Source organism: Pezoporus flaviventris, unplaced genomic scaffold (assembly GCF_033815535.1).
Source record: "Pezoporus flaviventris isolate CSIRO_AGI_PZ_B2104156 unplaced genomic scaffold, CSIRO_AGI_Pfla_v1 ptg000007l, whole genome shotgun sequence".
In the NCBI taxonomy this organism is placed as follows: Eukaryota; Metazoa; Chordata; class Aves; order Psittaciformes; family Psittacidae; genus Pezoporus; species Pezoporus flaviventris.
Window position 1 is genome coordinate 85,664,680 of NW_026892555.1, and position 22,245 is coordinate 85,686,924.

General features: G+C 39.3%; 1 protein-coding gene across 1 annotated transcript in view; it reads left to right on the forward strand.

The window, feature by feature from the left end:
* The first annotated feature begins 13,100 nt into the window (after positions 1-13,100).
* Positions 13,101-22,245, forward strand: part of EXOC2 (exocyst complex component 2) — a 124,307-nt gene continuing 115,162 nt past the window's right edge. Inside the window, exon 1 of the mRNA XM_061449344.1 lies at positions 13,101-13,291. The gene's annotated coding sequence lies outside the window, so the exon portion shown is untranslated. The remainder of the gene's footprint in view (positions 13,292-22,245) is intronic.

Here is a 22,245-nt window from a genome sequence, read left to right on the forward strand (position 1 = left end):
AGGGAAATAAAGAAAGGAAGAAGAGTTAGAACTGAGAGTTTTACCTGTGCAGAGGTTTGTGGTTATGTTCAAAATGCCTCAGAATTACTGTAATTTTTTGATTAAGTTGATCCTTCTGTCTCATTTGATTAAAATTCAGGAAACAAATCAGTTGCATTAAAATAACATGACATCCACCTTTTTTATTTTGATTGTATTAAGCAGATATTATTGGATAATTTGGTCACTGGGCATAGGAAATTGCCATTTAATTTAATATTAGAGTCAAATTGGGAGTTAGAAGAAGGCTCCAAATCAGCCTCTGTCATGTAATAAGGGATGAGCAAATTCCTGGCACCATGACAAAAACGGCAATGCTCCCATTTTGCTCCATGGAACCATGTTTTTGACCTAAATGACTTAACTAAAAGTCTTATTATTCGACTCTACTCATATCATTATATTTCTAGAATCTGTAGGTAGTTCCCATCAGGTGGCCTCCTGGTTCTGAGGGTGTTACAGGTGTTATCTGCATATTACAATTAGGAAACATGTGACTCCTTTCTTTCTTTTTTTTTTTTTCTTTCTTTTTCTTTAATTTTTTTTTTAATAACAATAACTCCCCCCCCCCCAAAAAAAAAAAAATAAAAATTGTTCAATGTTCAGCTTCTGTCATGAGTTCCAGCAAAGGGCTCAGTCCTACAAGGTGCTGAACACTCTGGCTTCCATCCAGCAAGGCACTTAGGCATGTCCTTAATCTTAAACACAGGTCTAATCCCCAGGACCTCACCAAATAGAAGCTAAGAGCTCAGTACCCTCCAGATGCAACCCCCAAACCTCCTCTCCATTGGTCTTCCATAGTTTTGTTATAGTAATATGGTAAGAATTAAGCCAATGGCATTTAAAGTATTGTTTTAAAAATACTGCACAAAGATAATACATGCTATATCATAGTGTAGATCAGTTTTCAAACCAGGAAAATGAAGTTTTCTGCAAGCTTCAGCTCCTTTGTTTTTTCATACAATAGGGAGCACTCTTGTAGCATCTTACGTGGTTTTGATTATAGTATTTGTGATTCTTTAAATATTTATTCTCATCAGTTAAGAAACTTGGTGAAGGGGAACTTTATAAACATTTATCATGGATCAAGTGTTCACGTGGAAAGGAAATGAGTCTCTCTCTTCCTATAGAGAAAAGTACCTTTTCATAAAAGCTGTGGCCTCAATTCAGCAGAACATCTTGATTCAGGACAATGATTGAGCATATACCCAGCCTTACATACGTGTCCAATTTATGTAAAAGTTGCTCAGACTCCCCAAAACACATAAATGCTGCCCTGAATTGGTGCCTATCTCACTCAGCTGCCCACGAATCACTTCAGCAACATTAGATGTGCCATTCCATGTTCACAGCATGGAGCTCTCCAGAAGGCAGATGAGTAAACTCTTCCTTCACCACCTGAAAGATTTGTTTGCTTTGTGGTGACTGGCAGTGGTGTCATGTGAAATACCACTGGGAAAATTCCATTTGATTAAATAATTATCACATATGACCAAAAAATGAACCATTATCTGTGAAAACAAATTAAAGCTCCCCAAATTCCTTCCACTTCCTTCCTTGGTCTGTTAATTGCCTTTCATAGGCAAGTGACACAATTACTGACTTCAAACTAAACAGGTTCCAGTGAAGGTATGGTACTTGGAACTTCAAATATTCTGCGCTGATTAAACTTTTTACACAGCTTATTTAAAACAGCTTCCCTGAGAAGAGGTGAAAAGTGCATCATTTGAACCCAGGCAGTTTTCAGGATATTGAGTCCCACATAACTTTTACTAGGGAGAGGCTGGAATTGAAAGGAGATTGTGTCTGCCTCCTAATGCAAATAATTAGGGTCTCTTTTTGTAACCCAATTTTTCCAAGCTCTATCTGGGCAGAATTCCCAGTTACTTTACTGCAATTATTGCTGTTTAAAAGACTTGCAGAATGGCTTCCAGTTCTCTGAATAGTGAATGACAATGAAAATGGTGTGTACATCATAAACAAATATGATCAACTAGGTATAGGCAGAGCTGTGATTTAAATGGGTGCCTCGGGTCAGGCCAGCACAGCCAGGCACCTCTAGCTGCTTGCTGTGACATAGGATCATGCCCACACTAGTAGTGTGTTAAAACATTAACACTGCCTGTTGATATTAAGATGGATACACAGAGAAACCTTGGCCCTACAGAGGCTGGTGGAAGACCCATCATCTCTTCCCCACTTCCACTTGTGACTGCTTCTCTGCCAGCCACCCTCTATAAAGACAGCAAAGCTCATTGGTCTGGCTGGTGGAATGAGAGTCTCCCGTGGTGCTGCAGTGCCACCCTCACCTGACAGTCACAACATCAGTGGGATAGAATAAAATAGGACATTTGTAGGGAAAGATTAGCTGGATTCTGTAGCTGGACTGGTTTTTCTCTTTAAGTGTCTTTCCTCTTGCATTTTGTTCTTAATCCTTTAGGCTCTTTCGGGATGAAGGTCTGGCACAGCATATTCTGTCATCAGTGGGAGCCCTTCCTGTGACTTGCAGAAAAGAGATGCAGTGTCTTCTTTTGTGCTTTTTAGGGTTTTTTATTTTCTGAAGTGCTTTGTTCAGCTCAGTCTTCAGATAACTATCAAATACCACTTTGTCTATACAAGCTGTGCTAAAAGTGTTTCATTCCTGATGCTGTGCACGTCTGCTTGAACAGGCATTACTTCTGGATTTTGGGCAAATTTACTCTGAAAGCGGCATCACTACACTTTGGTCAGTAGCCGTTGTTGGTCTTACTTCAGACAAGCCTGACCTGTTGAAATGTAATGCTTCTCATACTAGTTTCCCAAACTAGTGAGGCTGTTGCTATTTCAGGTGGCTTAAAAATATGTGCACAGTTTGTACTTTGAATGTTTAATAAGCTTAAAACATAAAATATATAATGCAGCTTGAACTTTCTGGTGTTATTTCATCACCAAAAAAGCAAAGTCTTGAGGCTCAGCAATTGCCTTTGTCAGAATGTAAATTCCAGCATGTAATACCCAGGCTGCATGTTTCAGGAAATCAGTATTAACCTATTAGCATGCAGTTTTCCTTGGAGAAGAGCCATCTTCACACTGAGCCTGTATTCCTGCTTCAAACCTTCCTGTCACTGTTCCGTATCCACGACCCAGCCTAAGGCTGCCTTTGACGGTTCTCCAGCCATTTCCTGCATACTGCACTAGCACTAATTGAAAATTTGGGTGGCCTTGCTTATTTATTTTCCTGGAATGTAGTGGGTTATATTTTCATGGCACTTTCTCAGCAGTGCAACGTTTCAATTTCAAAACCGCTGCAATATGAGGAAAAGTACCCCCCAAAATTAAAAAAATAACAATAAAAACCCAGCATACCTTTGATTAATTTTTACAGTAGTTCTTTTGTAAAAATATATAATGGAAAAAGAATTCAGTGTTGCTTTTGCCTCTCGAGATCAGAGGCAAGAGCAGCAATTTAAATACATGTACAAGATGATCACATGCAGACACAATGAGGCATGAAACTTTAAATGTACAGATGCCATGGAAATGAAAAGATAATATAACATGTATTCTTTGCAAGTCTTGCAGAGTTCAATAGCTACATAACGTGTGTGGAGGGAAGAGAGAAGCAGCCCCCCTGCACTCTCTAGGAAAATTCCAGCTATGTCTGGATGTGCCATTGGCACTAGCACTGTACTTTGCCTCCCTGGATTTCTGCAGGAATGTAATTCCACAGCAGCCAGGGTTACTGTGTCAATGTTACCTCTGTGTTTGAAGGTGCCTGTTCTGGCTATCAGTGTCTGCATTAGATTTCAAGTTTCAACCAAGTATTTTCCCAAAGCCCTCCCCAAAATTTCAAACCCGCATGTTTTTGTTCTTTTGTTTTTAATTCTTGTCCAGTTGTTTTGTTTTGTTGCAGTTTTTTTGTGTGCGTGCAAAAAATAAAGGTTGGTGCAACCAAGCCAACAAATATTACCCGGTTATTTTTTTTTTTCCCAGTACACTAAGTGCAACTATTGAAGTCTTTTGTGAATCATGCTTTGCTTGCCTGGAATGCAGGCGTAAGGAAATTCTTAACAATAAATATGCCACTAAGATGCCAATTTGTATCTCAGAAATTATTTGGAGGAAGTGTGAACTGAAAATAGAGTCTGCTTTTACCTACAGGCACACACCTTAAGGTTTATCGAACTATTTGAATTTATAGATGGTTCAGAATGGAAACAAAACTGGAGGCCAAGAGGAAAAGAAATTTTTTAAAAAGAAAATTGCTCCTATTTCTGAGTGTTCAGGGTGCCATTTTGTTTGATTTGTTGGTTTGGTTTTTTTTTTTCCTATAACTCTGAAATTTGGAGGCTTTTTAGTCAAGCACAAAATATTTTCTTGCAAATGAGTAAAATAACAAAATAAGAGGTTGGGAATTTTCTTGTCTGGTTTGGTTTGTTGTGGAGTTTTATTGTTGTGGGGTTTTTAACAGAGACAGTCTCAATTCAAAGCATCAGCACTAGCATTCCCCCATTCCCATTTTCTTCTCTGAGAAGTCTAGATTTATCCACTGGGGAAATTCAGATTTGGAGTGGACTTCTCCAGCTTGTTCCAAATCCTATTTTCTAAACTCACTATGCATTTCCCAGAAAGAAGGTTGATTTTGGCAGTTAAGAAGTGCCCCAAGCTAAAGGTAGTGTAGCAGTCGATTGAAGTGTTTCTTGCACATGCATGTTGTGCCTCATTACAATTAACAGTGAATTCTGGTTCACCTGAATTTTACAAATTCCCTGAAGAGCAGCACAAGTGATTAAATGAATGCTTCCCTTTATGGCTAGTTAATTTTGACTTGTAAATGTGAGCAGTAATAAGTTAGGAAAAATGGGTCAAAATGGAAAAAGATAGTGCTTCCCTGGCCCTATCTCTCCCCACTGAGGGTTTTCTGCCCTTTGTCGAGGATGCAGCCACACCATCAGCTAGGAATTTGGCACAGCTGAGGCACAGCATGGAATGGGAGGGACTGTGTGGTGGGCACAAGGCGCCCTTTTAAAAGTGGGGCTTCTGCCCAAAGAGGAAATTCTTGTTGTATAATCACCAGAGCATAATCCGCTTTAGAAGATCTTTCCTCCAGGCTTTCCCCTTTACTGCTGGTGAAGACAGGATGAAGGGGTGTTAGGTTTTGGCAGTTATGCTCTGGAGGAGAGAGTAGATACTTCAGCTGCTAGTACAACCCTGAACAATAACTATAGCCTCCGTCACAAATGACACAATGTGCTAATTCCTCTAATTTTCATTTTGTATTTTTTTCTGCAAATACTCCTTCAAAGAAAAGAGCAGTATTTCTTTTAGATCATGACTGATGTTGTCTTTAACTGCAGCTGACAGCTTTGGGAAATGGAAAAGGGAAATAGAAATTATTCTAGCCAGTTTTCACATTCTATTTTTCTTTCTGTTGCAAAAAATATATAAGTATATATATAAAGTATAATCCTGCTTCTTGCTCATAAGTGAATCATACCACAGATCCTAAGTGGGCAAATGCAAGGGTATCAGCATAGAAGGCTAGCCATTGTATAGTGAGAGCCAAATTCAAGCCTCATTCTGACACTAATAGTTGCACAAGGCTATAAGGCACCTTATGAATTTGCCTAGTACATTCTGCCTCTTAATGAAGAAACGTCTATAGCACCAGGAATAGCATTGCTTCTGTAGGTGCTGTATCTAGCCAGTTCTTAAAGGCTTCCAGTGAAGGAGGTTGAGAGCATTTCCTAAACAACCTACAGCAGTATCTTATGTCCCCTGTGTTACTGTTCTTCCTAATGTCTCACCTGCATATTCTTTGCTACAGTGTCTCCTATTTATTGTCCTGTCCCTCCCAGATACGGAAAACAGACTTTCAACCACTGATTTCCTTACTATGGGACTTTTATCAGGCCTTCAACAAGTGGGCCAGTATTGCCCACAAGTTGGATTTGGATGTGCAAACCACAATAAATAGTAATGATAAACAAGTAGAAATAGGACAGAATATTTGGTGTAACTGTATTCAGACACTGACCATAATGCGCATTTTAAAATGTATGTCTCAAAGTCAGCTCTGAGAATCTGCCCGATGGGCATTTTGCCCTTTTGAAAAAACAGCCCTGAGGTCTGGAATGCATTTGAGTAATGTTATGGCCATGACCTGTCCCACCGCCGCAAAAGGGCAAGTCAGACAAATAAGGTGAGTCAGGGTCTTAGCTGTGGATAGAACGGGACGGGGGTTGTATAAGGCTGAGTCCAACAGGCTACTTAATGTGCAGGCTTCATTTTAAGTATTTCAGTTCAGTACTTTTGGTAAAGTGAATAATAGACTTGAATGTGTTTTAAAGTTAATGGGAACACATAAGTGCTTTCCTGGATCACAGCCAGAGTGCTCAGCACATTGCAGGGCTAAATACAGATTTTAAGTCTAAATATAGGCTCTTGTGTTTTAAAACACTGACCAACATTCTTTTCACAAATTTCTGTGGAAATTGCGGTAGATCTGAAGTGAAGGCCAAACACCTCTCTCATGTGAACATACTTGTGCGTCTAAGAAGAAATGACAATAAGAAGCATTAAAGACTAGAACTGTAGTTCATGAAAATCAAATACTGTCATGTATTTAATGGGTTTCAAATTAAGCTGTCTGATCTAGTACCTTTGATCGTACATTTAGGGCATAGATTCAAAATCCACATTTTAATGTTAATTGCTTGTCTGATGTATTAAAATATATTTTGTCTCCAAAAGGAACTTCTTAATTATATCTAATTGATGTAAAATGCAATCTCTTGCTAATAGCATACAGTTATGATACTAATTTGAACGTAAATTACCTAAAAAGTTAATTTTTGAAAGAACAATTATACTATACTTGGCCCAGATTACATAGTTTAAGTAACCACTTTTTGCTGTTCTTATTCCCTTTTCCCCAGCTGTATTTTATAATTTTCCCTTCCTTTTTCAATTAGAAATAGGAGGATGGGAAGAAGAGAGGAAAGAAAAAGAGACAAACAGACAGGGAAACTTAGGAAAGTGAAAAAAAAATAACAGTCAAGAAGGGATTTAGGAATAGATGGAATTTTTATTTGTAATATTAAAGTCTCCTGTACCATTTACTTTAAAATAAATGTGGTTTTGCAAGTATGTGTGTATGAGATACACATATTATTGTTATCAGACCTAAATATTTGCTGTTAAGGATCAATTGTTAGAAACCAGTCACCATTGTACTACATATTGAACAGCTGTTAATGGCAAGATGGATCTGCCACCAAAATGCATGTAAAATAAAGCCATGTTCTGCAAGAAATTGCACATGCACATGAAATTACAGGGTGATGTGCACTCTGCAAGCAAATGCTGGTAGTGGCAAAACCCAGCTGCCCTTGGGCTGCTTGTCACGTCTTCTCCCTACAAGACGTGTCAGCAGAGCCACTGAATGGGGCAAGCGAGGAAAACAACTTGGTTCCATCAAAATGAGCCCAACTGATAAATACTAGTTCTTTGTTACTGCTGCTGCTGATTTTCAGTAGGATGCATTGGTAAATGCTAGCTTCCACTGGAGGAGAGGTATGCTCGCTTCCACTGGAGGAAAGCTGGGGTGCACAGGCAGGAATGATCCCACAGGTATGATTCAATTCAGAACAGGAGATCTGATCTCTGCCCTTACCTAACATAATTTCAGAAATCTGTGAAAAAATATCTGATAAATAGCTATTCCCCACTTATTCCCACAAAACATGGAAGTGAAAGCAGCTGTGCCAGAGTTTAGTCTGGTGGTAAAGAGGGGTGAAATTTCACTTGCAGCTTGAGGGACAAAACTTGTCAAATTGTCCTTGAAGTGGTTGAGTTTTTTGACTTGGAGAAAGAAATGTGGCAAAATTTTAAGTTGCTTTAGTTTTCAACTTCCCTTCCCACCCCCCACCCCCCCAGGTTTTAAAATACACACAGTAGATGAAGGTTGGTTCCAAGAAGTATTTAAACTGATGCAACTTAGTAGTGACACTCTTGACAGAGCTGTGGTATACAGCATTCAGTATTTTTAGCTGCACAAAGCAATTTAATAATTTATTTTGTTGGTGCTGTTTAGAGAAACAATGCCTCTGGGTCAGTAGTGCAGAGATTCCTTGGACAGGCCTTGAAAGGGAAGAATTATGGTGGTGTTTGCCAAGAAAGTAGAACAGTGAGAGAATTCTGTGTACTATTGGAAATAGTTTAAAGTGCAAAAGACTGTTTTTTTTGTTTGATGTGGAAAAGTGACTGTACATGTTCTGGATGAAAATTCAAAATATTGTGTGCATTAATTTTTATGTTGTTTCTCTTGATGCATACCAGAAATCATCTGGGGGAAAACACTGATCAGTAAGATGTTTCTTTCTCTCTTGCCTTTCAGCTAAGATAAATATATTTCACTTCATAATAAAGGCTTCTGGTTTAAACTCCTGGAGCATGGTCAAAATGCTGCCAAGGTCAAAGAACTTATTTTTGTACCTTTTTATTTAAAAAAAGAAATAGAAGAGTTAGATTTAAGTAGATTACTTCCTGGATGTTGGTTTGACAACATGGATCCAGGTGATTTTTGATTCAGGAGGAAGCAGAAAGCAGCTGGTCTTGGGAACATAATACAACACAGGATATCTGCTTGGAAATTGAAATACCTGCATGATTTTTTTATAAAATCTAAGGCAGCTGCTAGAACCCAACATCTGCAGCCATGTTTCATAATGGATCAAGAAAATAAAGGGAAGTAGAACCAGTGAGGTGAAGAAAGGTTGCGCAGGGATTATAGATTTGTTACAGCAGGCAAGGACAGGTTGGGCTTCTTTGCTGTGTTCTTGGTTCTACTGCCACAGCTATGGCAGGTTATCAATCTCTGCTTCAGAAGACACCTCACAGTCATGGAAGCAGCCCTCTTAACTCCAATGAGGCTTAAAGTTAAGTACACATAGGAAAAAAGGAGGAATTGGTGAGTTATAGATCAGGTAGCTTCAGTTTGTGGAAATTATCAAGCAAACCATCTGTCAGCATTAGAAGAAAGATAGACAAGTAACAATGAACATTGATTTGTCAAGAACAAACCCTCATAAACCAACCTGATCTACTTTTACAATAAAGTAATAGGTGTTATACAAAGAACAGAAGTATTAAAAAGTCACGTATCTTCATTTTAGTAAAGCTTTTGGCAATGTTTCTCAAGAATAAGCAAAGACAATATGGTTCAGATTGAAAATTCCATGGATCAGAAAAAGCAGGGCTGAGGAAGAGTTAGCAAAATGAGGCCACGATCAAAATTGAGAGCCCCTCTCAGGGGTCTATCCTGTATCTGATATTTATAAAACATCTGAAGAAGAATAGGATAGAGACTAAGCTTGTTATATTTGAAGAGGAAATGAAGAGAGCAGCTAAAAGTGTGTTAGAGAGCACAATTAGAATGTAGAGGGATTTTTTCAAAGTGAGATCTTTTGGTTTTAAGAAAAACACTAAAGATTATAGAATAGGTGCAAGTGTAGCCTATTAGACATACCATCATCAGTTCCCCAGATACAGGAAGGGGAAAAGTAAACAGGATTACAGTTGCATAGAAAAAAAAGTAGAGTGAATCACAGGCTAAACACGAGTCACTGCTGTTATGCTGCTATAAAAAGGCAAATGCCATACAAGGGGGGTAGGAACAGGAAGACAGCCTGAAAATAGGCACAGCAATGATTTTTCTCTGCTAACCTATGGTATGACTTCAATTTTACTTTTTCCTTTTTAAAGTTTTTCACCTGAGGCATGCTTCACTTAGAACACTGCACTTCCAGAATGACATTGAGTGACTGGAGTGCAGTGGAGACCAAGCTTGAGAAAACATTACATATCAGGATACTAGTAGGACTGTTGGGATTAATGAAGAGCAGAAAATACAGAAGACAGAACCTTTAAATACATAAAAACTGCTAGAGGGAGGCAGCAAACAGTTTGTTCTCTGAGCCCAGTAAAGACAGACCTTTCACTAAGGCACTGAAATTGCAGCAGGGGATATATTCAGAAAAAAATTGCAGCAGGGGATATATTCAGGAAAAAAAGACCTCTAGTGATAAGGATAGGGAAACACTGGGAAAGATTGCCTGAGGAGATGGCAAAAGCACCATACTGGGAAGTCTTTAAGAAGACGACTGAAAAAACAGTTATGTTGTAACATAACTGTTGTTGTAACAGTTGATCCTGTCTTGGGGAAAGGGAAGGGAGTAGAATGGGTGATTTCTTATGGTCATGTTCAATTTTTTGCTTCTTAGCATTCTTCTGTTGCTTAGAGTTCCCTGGTTATAATATTCACCTCGCAAATTCAAACAAAGTAGGGAGAGCTCTGGTTTGGATGTCCATCTGTCAAAAAAGTAAGGCAATAGCTGTAAGCTTAAAGGAATTCAGAAAAAAACAGTTCTAGAAAGGCAGTTATACAGTGCAGTATTAAAGTTAATCCATACAGTTTATCAAGAGAAGGTGAAGGTGTAAATCTGCTGTATTTTACGGGCACTTTCAAAAGGAAGATATTTCTGTTAACAAGAAGCAGGCTTGCAATGGACAGATGCAGCAGCTAGATGAATTTACCTTTCCAAACAATATTTATATTTCTATCATTTATTTTTTACATGTTAGGGTAGCATGGTACATGTTAGGGTAACCACTGAGAAATGTTCAAAAGTACAATGACAGATTCAGAATTTCTCCAGCTCTTTAAAATAAAACGATGTCTTTCTAAGAAGCTACTACAGAAAGATCTTGGTGTGGGAATGGCTGGAGGAAATTCTACAGCTTTCAATATTCAGGTTTTACAAGATGATCATAATAATCTCTCTTGGCTTTCAAATCTGTTTATCCAACTTCGTAGAGAGATGTAATGTTTATAGATCACTGTCAAATCTGCATAAATGGATTAGAAAAAGGCATGAATGAGCAATTACTCCTGTGACCTCTATGAGGTATAATACTCACTATTTACCAGGTCATTATATTACAACTTGTAATTCCTTTCCTCAGTTTTAACATCACAGATTAATCTCTGCAATAGCATCTGGAGTTCCATAGAGTAATATATTTATATGAGCAGCATCATATATGACAGCAAATATATACCATATATTATGGTATATATATTATTAGCTATATAGATGAGATAGAGATGGACGTATATCAACAACACTAGTTTTCCTCTTTTTGTTCTAAACAGATGTGAGGGACTGGTCTTTGTTTTCTCCAATGGGTCAAAGCTACAGTCAGTCACTGTCAGCTTTGTTGTGGAGTCACTGAAGAGTTAAGTGATGGTCACCACACATCAGCTGCGAAAATCACCCAGAGTAGATTCAACAAATTGCAGCACACAGGAAATTCTTCATTGACGATATTATCCAGGGACCCTGCAGATCATAAGAGTCCTTGGTACTGCTCCTGGTAATCAGAGGATTTACCTATGTGGATGTCTGTGATGAACCTACATAAACCACTTGTAAAGCTTCTGTTGTTGCAGAGTTTACTGTGGTTGCTCTGTTCTGACAAGTTCTCCAGGACTAAGATCTGGATAAAAACACTGCTGAGCAGCTGTTTAGAAACAGCAGGTTAAAAAGGAGAGGCTAGGTGACATTTTCAGAAGAAAAAGGCCTTGGAGCTTTTTCTCACTTCAGCTAACATTGGGAGGGTTGTTTCTTCTCAAGTTCAGGCTCCCTTGTCTTCACATGATTTACCTCTTAGGGTATTTGCATTTACAGTAGAGGTGAAGACACAGCCAACTCCGCATCAAAACTTCAGTCTGGCACTGAAGTTTGACACTTGAACTAAACCTAAATTCATGGTTGTTTATTACAAGATCTTCTGGGTAAACAGCTCCCATTAAAATCAGTGGGTTTTTAAGGCATGGGTATTCGCTCCCAGAGGGCATCAGGCAGGGCTGGGACCAAGGTATTGTGGTAGGTGGAGCCTTGTGGATCAACCAAACCTTTCCAAGCAGTGGTTTTATTTGGCACATCTGACGACAGGCTTTTAATAAGAAAATGCAAACAAGCTGTCATGGAGGAAACACTAATTTTGAAATGGGTGGCAGAGAATTACACTTTTTTTTTCTTTTTTTTTTTTTTTTAATGTGATGCCAACTTTACTTTTATTGAAGGACTGACAAGCTCTCTTTCTGCATTGGTTATAGGCAGAAAACTGCAGAGTCACCAGTAACAACTCTGGAGATATTTAGAGAAAGGATAGGTACCAGACGCTCTCATTTTTCCCCCGAGAGATCCTGTGTAACGTTTCACAGAGCCTAGAGGAAAGAGTCAGAAAAGTGCTGTTTATTCACGAGACGAGATATTACAGCCTACTAATTTGACTTTGGATGGCTTTAACATCCATCTGGGGAAAAAAAAGTGTGGAAAATGATGTTTCTCGGCTATATTTTTTTTTACAGTGCTTAAGTTCTTTGAGGTTTTATGAAAGGTAATTTGTTTTCCCACTAACGTCCTGTTTCAGCTCTGGTTTGGCAAAACGGAGCCCCGGATTCCTCCTTCTGTGTTTTTAATCTCACTGCTTTTCTACTCCTTCCCATTCATATTTTGTCTGAACTTGGCTGTTGCAACTGAGATTCAAACAATCCCAGCAAAACGTGAAAAATGAGATCTCCAGACCCTTTCCCTAAGGAAGAGCCTGTGTTCAGAGGACCTCCAGCCAGAGAGCAGGTTTGCTAGAAAACATATTTACTTTTTCATAGGAAAAGGAAGGTAACTTGGCAGTGCTGGGGTAACAGATGGACTTGATGACCTTAACGGTCTTTTTAAACCTAGATTCTACGACGTGCATTATTAGCTGCTGCTGTCACCTCCCTGGGCTTTTCTCCAAGCACTCCCAGCCCTCCCCTCACACCACAGCCCGTGGGTCCCCACACTGCCACCACGGCTGGGGGAGTTTGTGCCCGAGGGGACCTGGGTATAGCGCTCGAGGATGGTTCTGTTATCATTTGTCATTATTATTGTCCTTTTCCCTGCTGTTGTCACCACGGCTATTACGATTTTCTCTCCCTCGTTCCTCTTCCACAAGATTACTGCCACCCGCTTAACGACGAGATGGAGGGAGGCTGAAGGTGAGGGAGGCGGTACCTTTAAGGGGTCTGGGAGCGGCACTCGATGGCTCCGCGCTCCATCGATTTCTTCGGGCAGCGGCTAGAGGTGCCTGTTCCGGCCGGACGCGGAGGCGCTGCCGGGAGCGGAGCTGCCCCAGGTGCCGGATACGAACGCGGCGGCGGCGGTGGGTGAGTGACAGTGTCTGGCCTCCCGCCCCGCTCTTTCTCCGCTGGGCTCTGCGGAGCCGGCTCTCAGCGGGACAGCTCCGGCTCCTTTCCCCTCCCTTCGGTCCCCCCCCTTCTTCCTCCTCCGCTCCCGGGGGGGTAGAGGCTCTCTCCCGCCGGGCGGGGTCGAGTGTCGCGTCCCAGGCCCCGCCCTACCCCGGGGGACGGAGGTGCCGGTAGAGGCCTTTGGGGTGAGGGGGATGTTGCTGGTCTCCCGCTGTTTCGCAATGCGAGGCCCTTTCTCAGCCTCCCGGGGGTACCTGCGGCCCCGCCGCCCGGTTGCGCTCATACCGGCCCGTCACCGCCGGGACGGGCCGGCGCTCGTCTCCCCCGAGGCCAGGGACTAGGGGAGGATGGCGGCTGGGCACCGGGCCCTGCCGAGCCGCCTGGTGAGGGCAGGAGGTGGCACCTCCCGGCTGCAGCGGCTCCCTTTCCCTTCTCCCACAGCTGCGGGCCGGAGGATTTCCGTCAGCCGTGAATCCTCGGGGGCACACGATGTCCTGCCGGCGGGTGGGTGGCTGCAGAGGGCTGGCCTGGGTAGGAGAGAGCGGTGTCTTGGCCGCATTAATCATTTTCAGTGCTGGTGGGACTGGCCCCGCAAACCAGCGGGCAGGGCAGTGCCTCGGTGGGTTTGGCTTTTGTTTCTCAGCGCTGGTAGCGGATCTCTGGGGAGCTCCTGGGCCCGCTTCGTTACACGAGGCTGGTCTAGAACCGTACTAAATTGTTCAGCTTGGTGAAGTATTGGTGTCTGGGTCTGCTAGATGACGGAGTAGAGAGAATTAGCAGGGGAGAGGCAAGGTCTGAAGAGTTGGTTATTTGTAGGTCTGGTTTTATTGTTTTTAAACTTTGCATTCAGTGGTACCATAAAGTTTTGGAGATAATTCTCCAAATGAGCTTGTACTTAGGCGAGTATAATAAGAAAGTACCCTAGTAAAGAATGTGGCACAAGTCAAAACAACATACCCTGCTTGAGAGGTGGTTGCTTTCATGGATATTGAACTGGAAGTGTTAACACTTCCTCTGTGACTTTTCCTTTTTTCTTTTTAACTTCCTACCCAGTTCACCGTTTCTCCTGCACTTTGACTGCCTTGCAGTCCAGAAAGGTCCATGAGCTGGATGACCAGTGTCTTTCCTTCCTGCCTTTCCTATAGCTTGAGGAACCTGAAAGCGATTCATATCAAGGGGTGTAGATGTCTGAAATAGGGGATGACCCTATTTCCCAGATTGGGTTTTCTAGTTTCCAGTTCTGCTGGTTTTCAGAATAGTGTTCCTTCAACACTGCAGCTTTCCCTCCCCCTCCCACCCCTCAATTTTTCAGTTTCCTGCAATTGTGGAATAACAGCTTCTAGCCATATGCTTAAAGGTGTTGAATTGGAAGCCAGAGAAATACTAAACCATTTGCCTCTGATAGCACATAATAGTAAATCTAAACTGCAAGTATTTGTTATTTAAAGTTGAGTTTAAAATTGTAATCTCACTTCAACTTCCCAGGCTTTTTGATAATTCCTAAAATAAGTAAACAGTCTATTTTATCCTTTAGTGATCTGTGTGCATTTCTTTACTGTAAACTTTGTTTTGTTTTTCATTTGGATAAAGTTGTCAAAACAGTCAAAGGACTTCTATTTGTTTGGGGGTTTTTAATGTAAACTCTAAACAAACTTGTGGCTTAGGAAAACAGGTCAGTTTTCTTGCTTTACCTTTTGCTTCCCTGAAGAAGAAAAGCTCTGTAATTCTTGGTTCTCTGTTTCTGTAGTATTTATCACAGCTTGCACTGACCCAGCAGCAGAAGGCATGTCCTGCTGCAGATTTCTTTCCCATGGACAGCCTTAGTTTACAGATTTGTGATTTATGCCCACCCTTGGACAATAATGTTTTTACTTAGATGGGATTTATGTTGTCTTAAACATAATTTAAAACAGGATGCAATTATTCTCATGATACTACTATGACTTATCAGTGAATATACCATTAATTTATATTGTAATGGTAAGGAGGGATTTTGTATGGAAAACGTACTTTTCTTAGTATGTGTCAGAGGTGAAACTATTTAATTAAAAGTGTGTTATCAATCAAACTTGTGGTGGTTTGGTTTTGTTTTGGTGTTTGTTTTTTTTTTTTTGCGTTTTTTTTGTTTGTTTGGGTTGAGGTTTTTTTTGTGGTTTTTTTTCTTTTTTTGGGGGGGTGTTTTTTTGTTTTTTAACAAACTGTAAAGTTGTCTTTTGTTTACATGGTCTTTGTTCAATAAATTACAATATTTTTACAGACTTAATAGTTTGGGTTCTTTTAATGCAGTAATTGAGCAGATATTAGTGCTGAATAGCAGTCTAAGTTAATGGACATTTCAAACGAATTCTAAAAACCACTTAAGGTTCTAAGTCATGAACTTAAAAATTTAAAAAAAAAGTCTTTAAAGTAAAATATCACATTGCCCCTTGAATGGTGGATATTGTGTAGAGAAAGCTGTTTCATCTTCAATACAAAAGGTACTGTACACTAAGTAGTTTTGAATCTATGGCATTCAGATTTTTTTTTAGTTGTAGGTTTTCTTGTGAATGAGGAGTGTTTTTCTAGCTATTGAGAGTTTTTAAGGCAAAAACAGACAATGAAGATGTTGACACGTAATCCACTGCTTGTTTTCCTGATTTCCTGTTGAAAAGAAACTGTATCCACTGATACAGTCAGCTTTTTATTACACTGCTTTTCACAGTGAAGCTGGATTAACCAAAATAAGTGGGTTGACTGGAAAGGCAGAGGCCGGTGACTTCTTTTAGTGATGAAGACTTTTAGATATGTTAAACCATAATTAATTGATTTCATTCCATGTACTGATAAATTTAGCTGCAAATTCAGTAAGTTTTTCAGCATTGTGCTTGAAACTAAGCAAAAGTTTTGAGTCTGTTTAGTTCTGTTTATAAAAAAAAAAACAAACCCAAAAGTAGGATTGCAATAGAATGGTTACAGAAGACTAAATATAAAAGGTGTTAATGAAAATATGGATTCTGACAGCTATTGGAAGTATTCATGAAATAATCTACAGTTACAGTTTGGCACTGCAGGACAAAGCAGCCTGTGAAGCACAGCCAGACACCTGCCTGTATTTTGAATGACTGTGTATCACTTCTTAGTTACACAAACAGGCAGAGAAAATCTTCCATGGGAGAAATTTGTAGTACTTCATTTTATAGAGAAGGGCCGGAAAATAATACTGAGAAGGCTGTACATGTTACACTGAATTAATTTTCTGTGTGTGTTTTTCAGTAAGAGTGGAATCTACTCTTGTACTTACAAGTATGCTGAAGGTTCAAAATCTGAAAACAGCTAAATTAATACCTTCTAGCAAAAGTCAGATGTTAGCTCTTCAGCTTAACTTTGACCTTCTGCCTTGGACCACCTACATTCTGTAAATCTGTGCTGTGCAATGTTGTCTTTCAAATTACTTTTCCCAGGGGAGAAATATAGTGCTTGGTAAAGGGGGAAGTCATGTTTGTAAAGGTGCTTGTAGGATGAGGGATGATTAGGCAGCACATGCTTAGTGCGGTTGTGTCAGATGTTTCTTCTTTTGTGCTGAACACAAAAGCAAAAGACTGCGTTTACAGCTCGTAACGTATCAGTTCTAAAATAAAGCTGATTAAAATTTTGTACCTTAACCTGAAAATTATTTTATCGATTTCTTGTCAGTATTTCAGTTTTAAAGCGGTTGGATTGTTCTCCCGATCTCAGAAGTTAGAGGAGGAGGGTGGGACAAGAGGAAGAACTTGTTTCTTGTGATGTCCTGGAAAAAATAAAAAAGGAAGTTGAAGCAATTTTCCTAGAAAATTGAATAATGAGAGAAATGAGTAATGAGAGAAATGCTCAAAAATAAGGATTGTGTGATTGCTATGTTAATATGCTTTGCGCAGGGAAAGGGAAGATAAGTATTTAATATTTTAAACAACACTAAGTCGAACACCCTCCCTCCTTCCTATGGAACAATTGTAATTGTACTTTTTATATTATTTGGGAAGTATTTCGTGCTTTTTCTTCAAAAGGAAGTTGGTCTGTATAGCCTTTCTTTGACAACAGAAGTTGCTAATTAATCTGCCGACAGTATGTTCAGCATTTTCAGTGGAAAACACTGTGGTTGAACTCAGTGATAGGTGTGAAAGCCTGTGTTTCCTTTCTAATTTTGTTTAGTTTGTTTTTAAGGGAAACACAATTTCTGAGACACCAAGGCCTCAATGGGTCTGGGTTTTCCCTTGACCTTAGGGAGCTACAGGTTCCCAGATTTTCAGTTTAATTTTCAAAGGTAGAATTTGGGCTGTATTTTGCAGAAGCCAGTGCGGACTCTGACAGTGTAAAAGTATCTGTGGATCAGATTGCAATATAAATCGGTGATTTTTAGGTAGATTTTAATTTGTATTATTTCTTTCACTTCGTGGATAACCGAAAAGCACTGTACCCTGTATTTGGAAGTTCATCAAAAAGCATGTAGTAGTTAAAGATTTGGGGCTATGCTGAGTAAAAGTTCCTTTTTAAATGCCCACTTTTATATCAAGGGCAAACTAAACTGATATTTTGAGATAATTCTAAAAATGTCTCCATTGTAAAAGCAATTAATTTTCTATTTAAGAATTCTGAGAATCTTGTGACACTTCAAATCTCAGTGGTTTTAACATATACCTTGCTTCTTGCTGGAAAACTGAACATTAGATTTTTGGCAAAAAGTGAAGGAGCTGTGTATATAGCTGATGGGTTTTTCTCATGTTTCCTTTTCATCACTGTAGAAGGCAGGGGAGCTTGTTTCTCACAATACAACTTCACTGCTATGAAAGCGTGATAGTTCCATACACAAGATGGGTTTTTAGGCAGATGAGTGGAAATGAAGTTTGAGGCAGGCTGAAATATGTCAGAAAAATATCTGTGTGTGCAGACTCTAGAACAGTGAAACTCTTGAGCATTTGTTTGGCCATGTGCACAGAGAAAGATTCTATAGTGGATGGCTTGAGTACTTCCCTGTGAGAAGAGGTGAGAAAGAGGTGTTTGGCAGAGAAGATAAAAAATACGAAATATCAGTAACACAATTGCACGTGTCATCTTTTAAATATTTTTGAATTTTTTGAATCAAAAGGAACTGCCAGAAATGTCACAGGGCAAATGTTAAATTTAATGTTGCAGTCCTACCTACAAGCACCCTAGTTAAACTTCAACCATGTGAACTGTGTAATTACAGTGGTTATATAGTGTTTTTATAAAGACTGTTGTGTATAGTTACATGGCTTAGGAAAAGTCTGTGGTGTCTTGTTTCTTTTCTCTAGGAAAAAAAGTTCCATCCCATTGGGATTTATTTAGTTTATTTTTCTGAACTTCTGGATCTTTCTGAATGCATTTGCATAAACATATTTGAAAGTTTTTGATGCTTGAAGTATTGTTTTCAAATTTCTGCCTATAAATAACATAAGATAGAGGGATGATGAGGGTATTAAGGTGCTTTGCCATTTTCCTAATAACTAAAATAATGCACAGAAAATTATGAATAACTTTAGAATAAAAGAGGGATGAAAGGCTATACTGGCAGACAATAAAGAGAATGATTTCTAGATGAAGCAGACTTTGCTTGATGTTGGGGGTAGGAACAGATGTACGAAAGCATGATCTTTGTGAGAATTTAGAAACTGATGGGAGTTTTATGGCCATCTGTGATACGGTTTTCTGTAAAGCTGAGTTGACTTTTTTCTATATATATGTTTATGTATGGATGTTTAAAGCTTTTCTTCACAACGTTGCTAGATTATAGTGATGTGTCACGTAGTAAATACAGAAGCTTTTAACCAAGTATATGACTTAATTTCTGGGGAGTTGTTACGCATTTTATAATTAAAATAGTAGAAATTTAGGGGAGAAACATCTATGTTCAGACTTTATTAAATTACATTTTCTGCACTATCTTCTTTTTTTAGCTAATACAGAATGACCAGAACAGACAGTCGGAGAACTTAAATCATTTTGAGTCTTGGTAACGAATAGGTGTTGTAACATTGAATATACTAGCAAAAGCTTTCAAGAACTGGTATAAACCAGCATGTAGACTGAATTAACAAGTTGGGGGAGTTATTTATTTTCAGTTTGAAGTTATGAAATTTTAAAGCTAATGCTTTTGAAAATATGTTTGATAAGGTGAAATATTTTTAGAAATTATTTTCTTAAGTTTTTTCCCAACAAAAATGTCCTAATCCCAGTTTATAAGGCTAATATTGACATTTGGATTATCATAGTATCAGTGGTTTTGTTTAAGAGTAGCACTTGGAGATTGTCATTGTCACTTGGGTAAATCGATGTTGAGCTAAGTTATGGTGAAATGCGACTGTGTGGTTCTGGCTGTTCAGACTGTGTATGTGGATTAAATTAAATTCGTGTGCTGGTGAGTTTGATGGAGGAGGTGTGTTCCAGGAGGTAGCAGAGTGGAGGGAAAGGAATTTTTTTTTTTTTAAGTAGACTGACTAAAATAGATTTTTAAATGCTTCAGACATTTTATTCAGCTTTTTTTTTTGTTTGAACAGGTGATATAATTGGCAGATTAAATGATTTTTCTGAGCTGAAAGAAACAAAGAATTCTCCCCTTTTAAAAGTCACTGTTCATCTATATTACAGATTAATGTTTGGTTTAATCTATTTTACAAGTTTGCTATTTTTGGTTCTTGCTGATGGATCATAAACTCAGTGTTCTATGTAGGATCATTAATTTCCTTCAGGTTGCTCATGGTGTAAGATGCTTAGGAACAAAACTTCATTTTACAGTGGAACGTTTGTGGGAAAATCCAGCATTTTGATGCTCTAATGTCATTTGTGCAATTACTTGCTCTTCATGGAGAATCCCCAAATAAATAGCATGTCAAAATTCTGGGAGTAAAAATTCATCAATATATAGGTATGCTATACATCATAACTGATAAGATGCGGTCATTTAATATGTACAAGGAAAGGGATTTATACTAGTCTAGATCTTTTTTTTGACATGTGATAGATAGAAGGTTAATTGATGTTAAATGGACGCTTTGTTAGCCTTTCATCAACTACTAAACTAGTACAGGAGGAGTGCAAATCATTACTACAAAAGGCCAAGACCAGTATGATTTCTTAGTGGGGTTTATAGGCCTTTTTTTATCCCTGCCTTCTTTCCCTCCTTCCCAACCACGCAAAACATAACCAGCTGTAATGATAGGAGGAGAGAGCAAGCAGCTTTTCAAAACATACACACACATACACTCGCACTCCTGCCCCCCTTTTTCCTCCTCATACCTCCGCAGAGTGACAGCTTCTAGATGTTGCGTGCGAGGGAGTTCAGCTGGTGCTGTGTGGTCTGGGTGTGTGGTCTCCAGCTCAACCGAGAGGCTGCTAACAGGGTGGATGAGAGAGAGCAACACTGTTTACTTTAATTTATTTCGGATGCCGGAACTGTGCCCGGAGTTTCTCCTGAGCCGGGTTCCACAGTTAGCGGTGTCAATCCCTCGCAGCTGCAGCCCAGGCTGCGACAGGCGCTGAACTCCTCTGCCTAGGGCTCTCGCACTATCTGCCTCGGGTCCAGCCTTTTAATCCTTTGTGACTCAGAAATGTTAATGGCATCACTGAGTGCTGTGATTATTTTGCTTTCACTCTGTCAAGATACAGAGCCATGAAGATGTACCTTGCTGGGTTAAGGAAAGCAGGACTTCCGAGATAATTGGGGAAATACACGAGTATAGCTGTTGTGAAAGTAAAACTGCTGTGCTTACTCCTTGCCTACCCTAGAACTCTCAAGTAGACTCTTCATGACTGGAATATACAGGAGACCTTTTAGAAAGAGAACACTATTGTATTATGTCATTTAATACTCCAAATCTTTCCTTTTTCTGTCATTTGCCATCTCCATCATAAACTTGCACATCTTCCCAAACTGGAGCTGATTTTGGCATATAATGTTCTCCTATAGATTAGCATGTTTGTCAGTGTTAATACTAGCTTGAATCAACATGCCGGATATGACAGGGCAAGACAAATGAGGCTTTGTTTTTCCTGTGTGATGGTGAAATTACCCCCTTTTTTTATGTTTGTTCATCTTTTCATTATAAGTAGCTTAGTGGTGTTTTGAAGAGGTTTTCTCCCCCGAAATGTATGATTTGTGAGCACTACTTGTTTAAATTGATAAGTCTTCTTTTATTATTTAAATAAACATGCATAGATTCTTAATATCACTTGGAATTTCAGCATTGTTTAGCTTATTCACTTCCCAGTCTTTTCTGGCAGGCTTGAGGAATGGACTTTGTGTTATTAATGCAGTGTTGAAGGGCACTGAAGATCTCCAGAGGGGTTAATAAATGTCAGTTATTTTCACAGTGCTGCTTTTTGGATGCTTTTAAATCTTGGTTTATGTAGATTGTCTGTCTGAATTTATACTGTTGGGCAGATGAAGCACAGAAAAGGTTGCAATAGTGGTTTTCATCATTTTGTAATGATTTTGAGTACAAACATGTAAGAAACTTCTTACTTTGTCATCATCCTTGGGGTCATTTGCTGTGTCCCTTTACTGACTGTCATGGTGTGTTGTACCTGGGGGACTCTTTGGGTTTTCTAGTGAAAACAAATTATTAGATTTATTTAGTAGAAGTACAGGTTTGTGTAGCTTAAGGTGAAAAGGCCATCACCTAGGTTCTGGGATCTGAGTATTCATTGCTTGTTTAAAAAAGGGCATTTCATAAATTTGTTCATTTGTAAAGCATTTAATGCTGTGACGTTAGTGTGAGAAGAGTACCTCACCTTCTACTGGTTTCAGGTTGGTTGGTTTGTTTTTTAAAAAGTAAACCACATCCGCTGAGGTATACTGCAGTTTGAACACCAGTGATGCTTTGGTCATTTCTGATGTTCAGAATGTTTAAAATTGTATTCTGTCACATACATATGAGTTC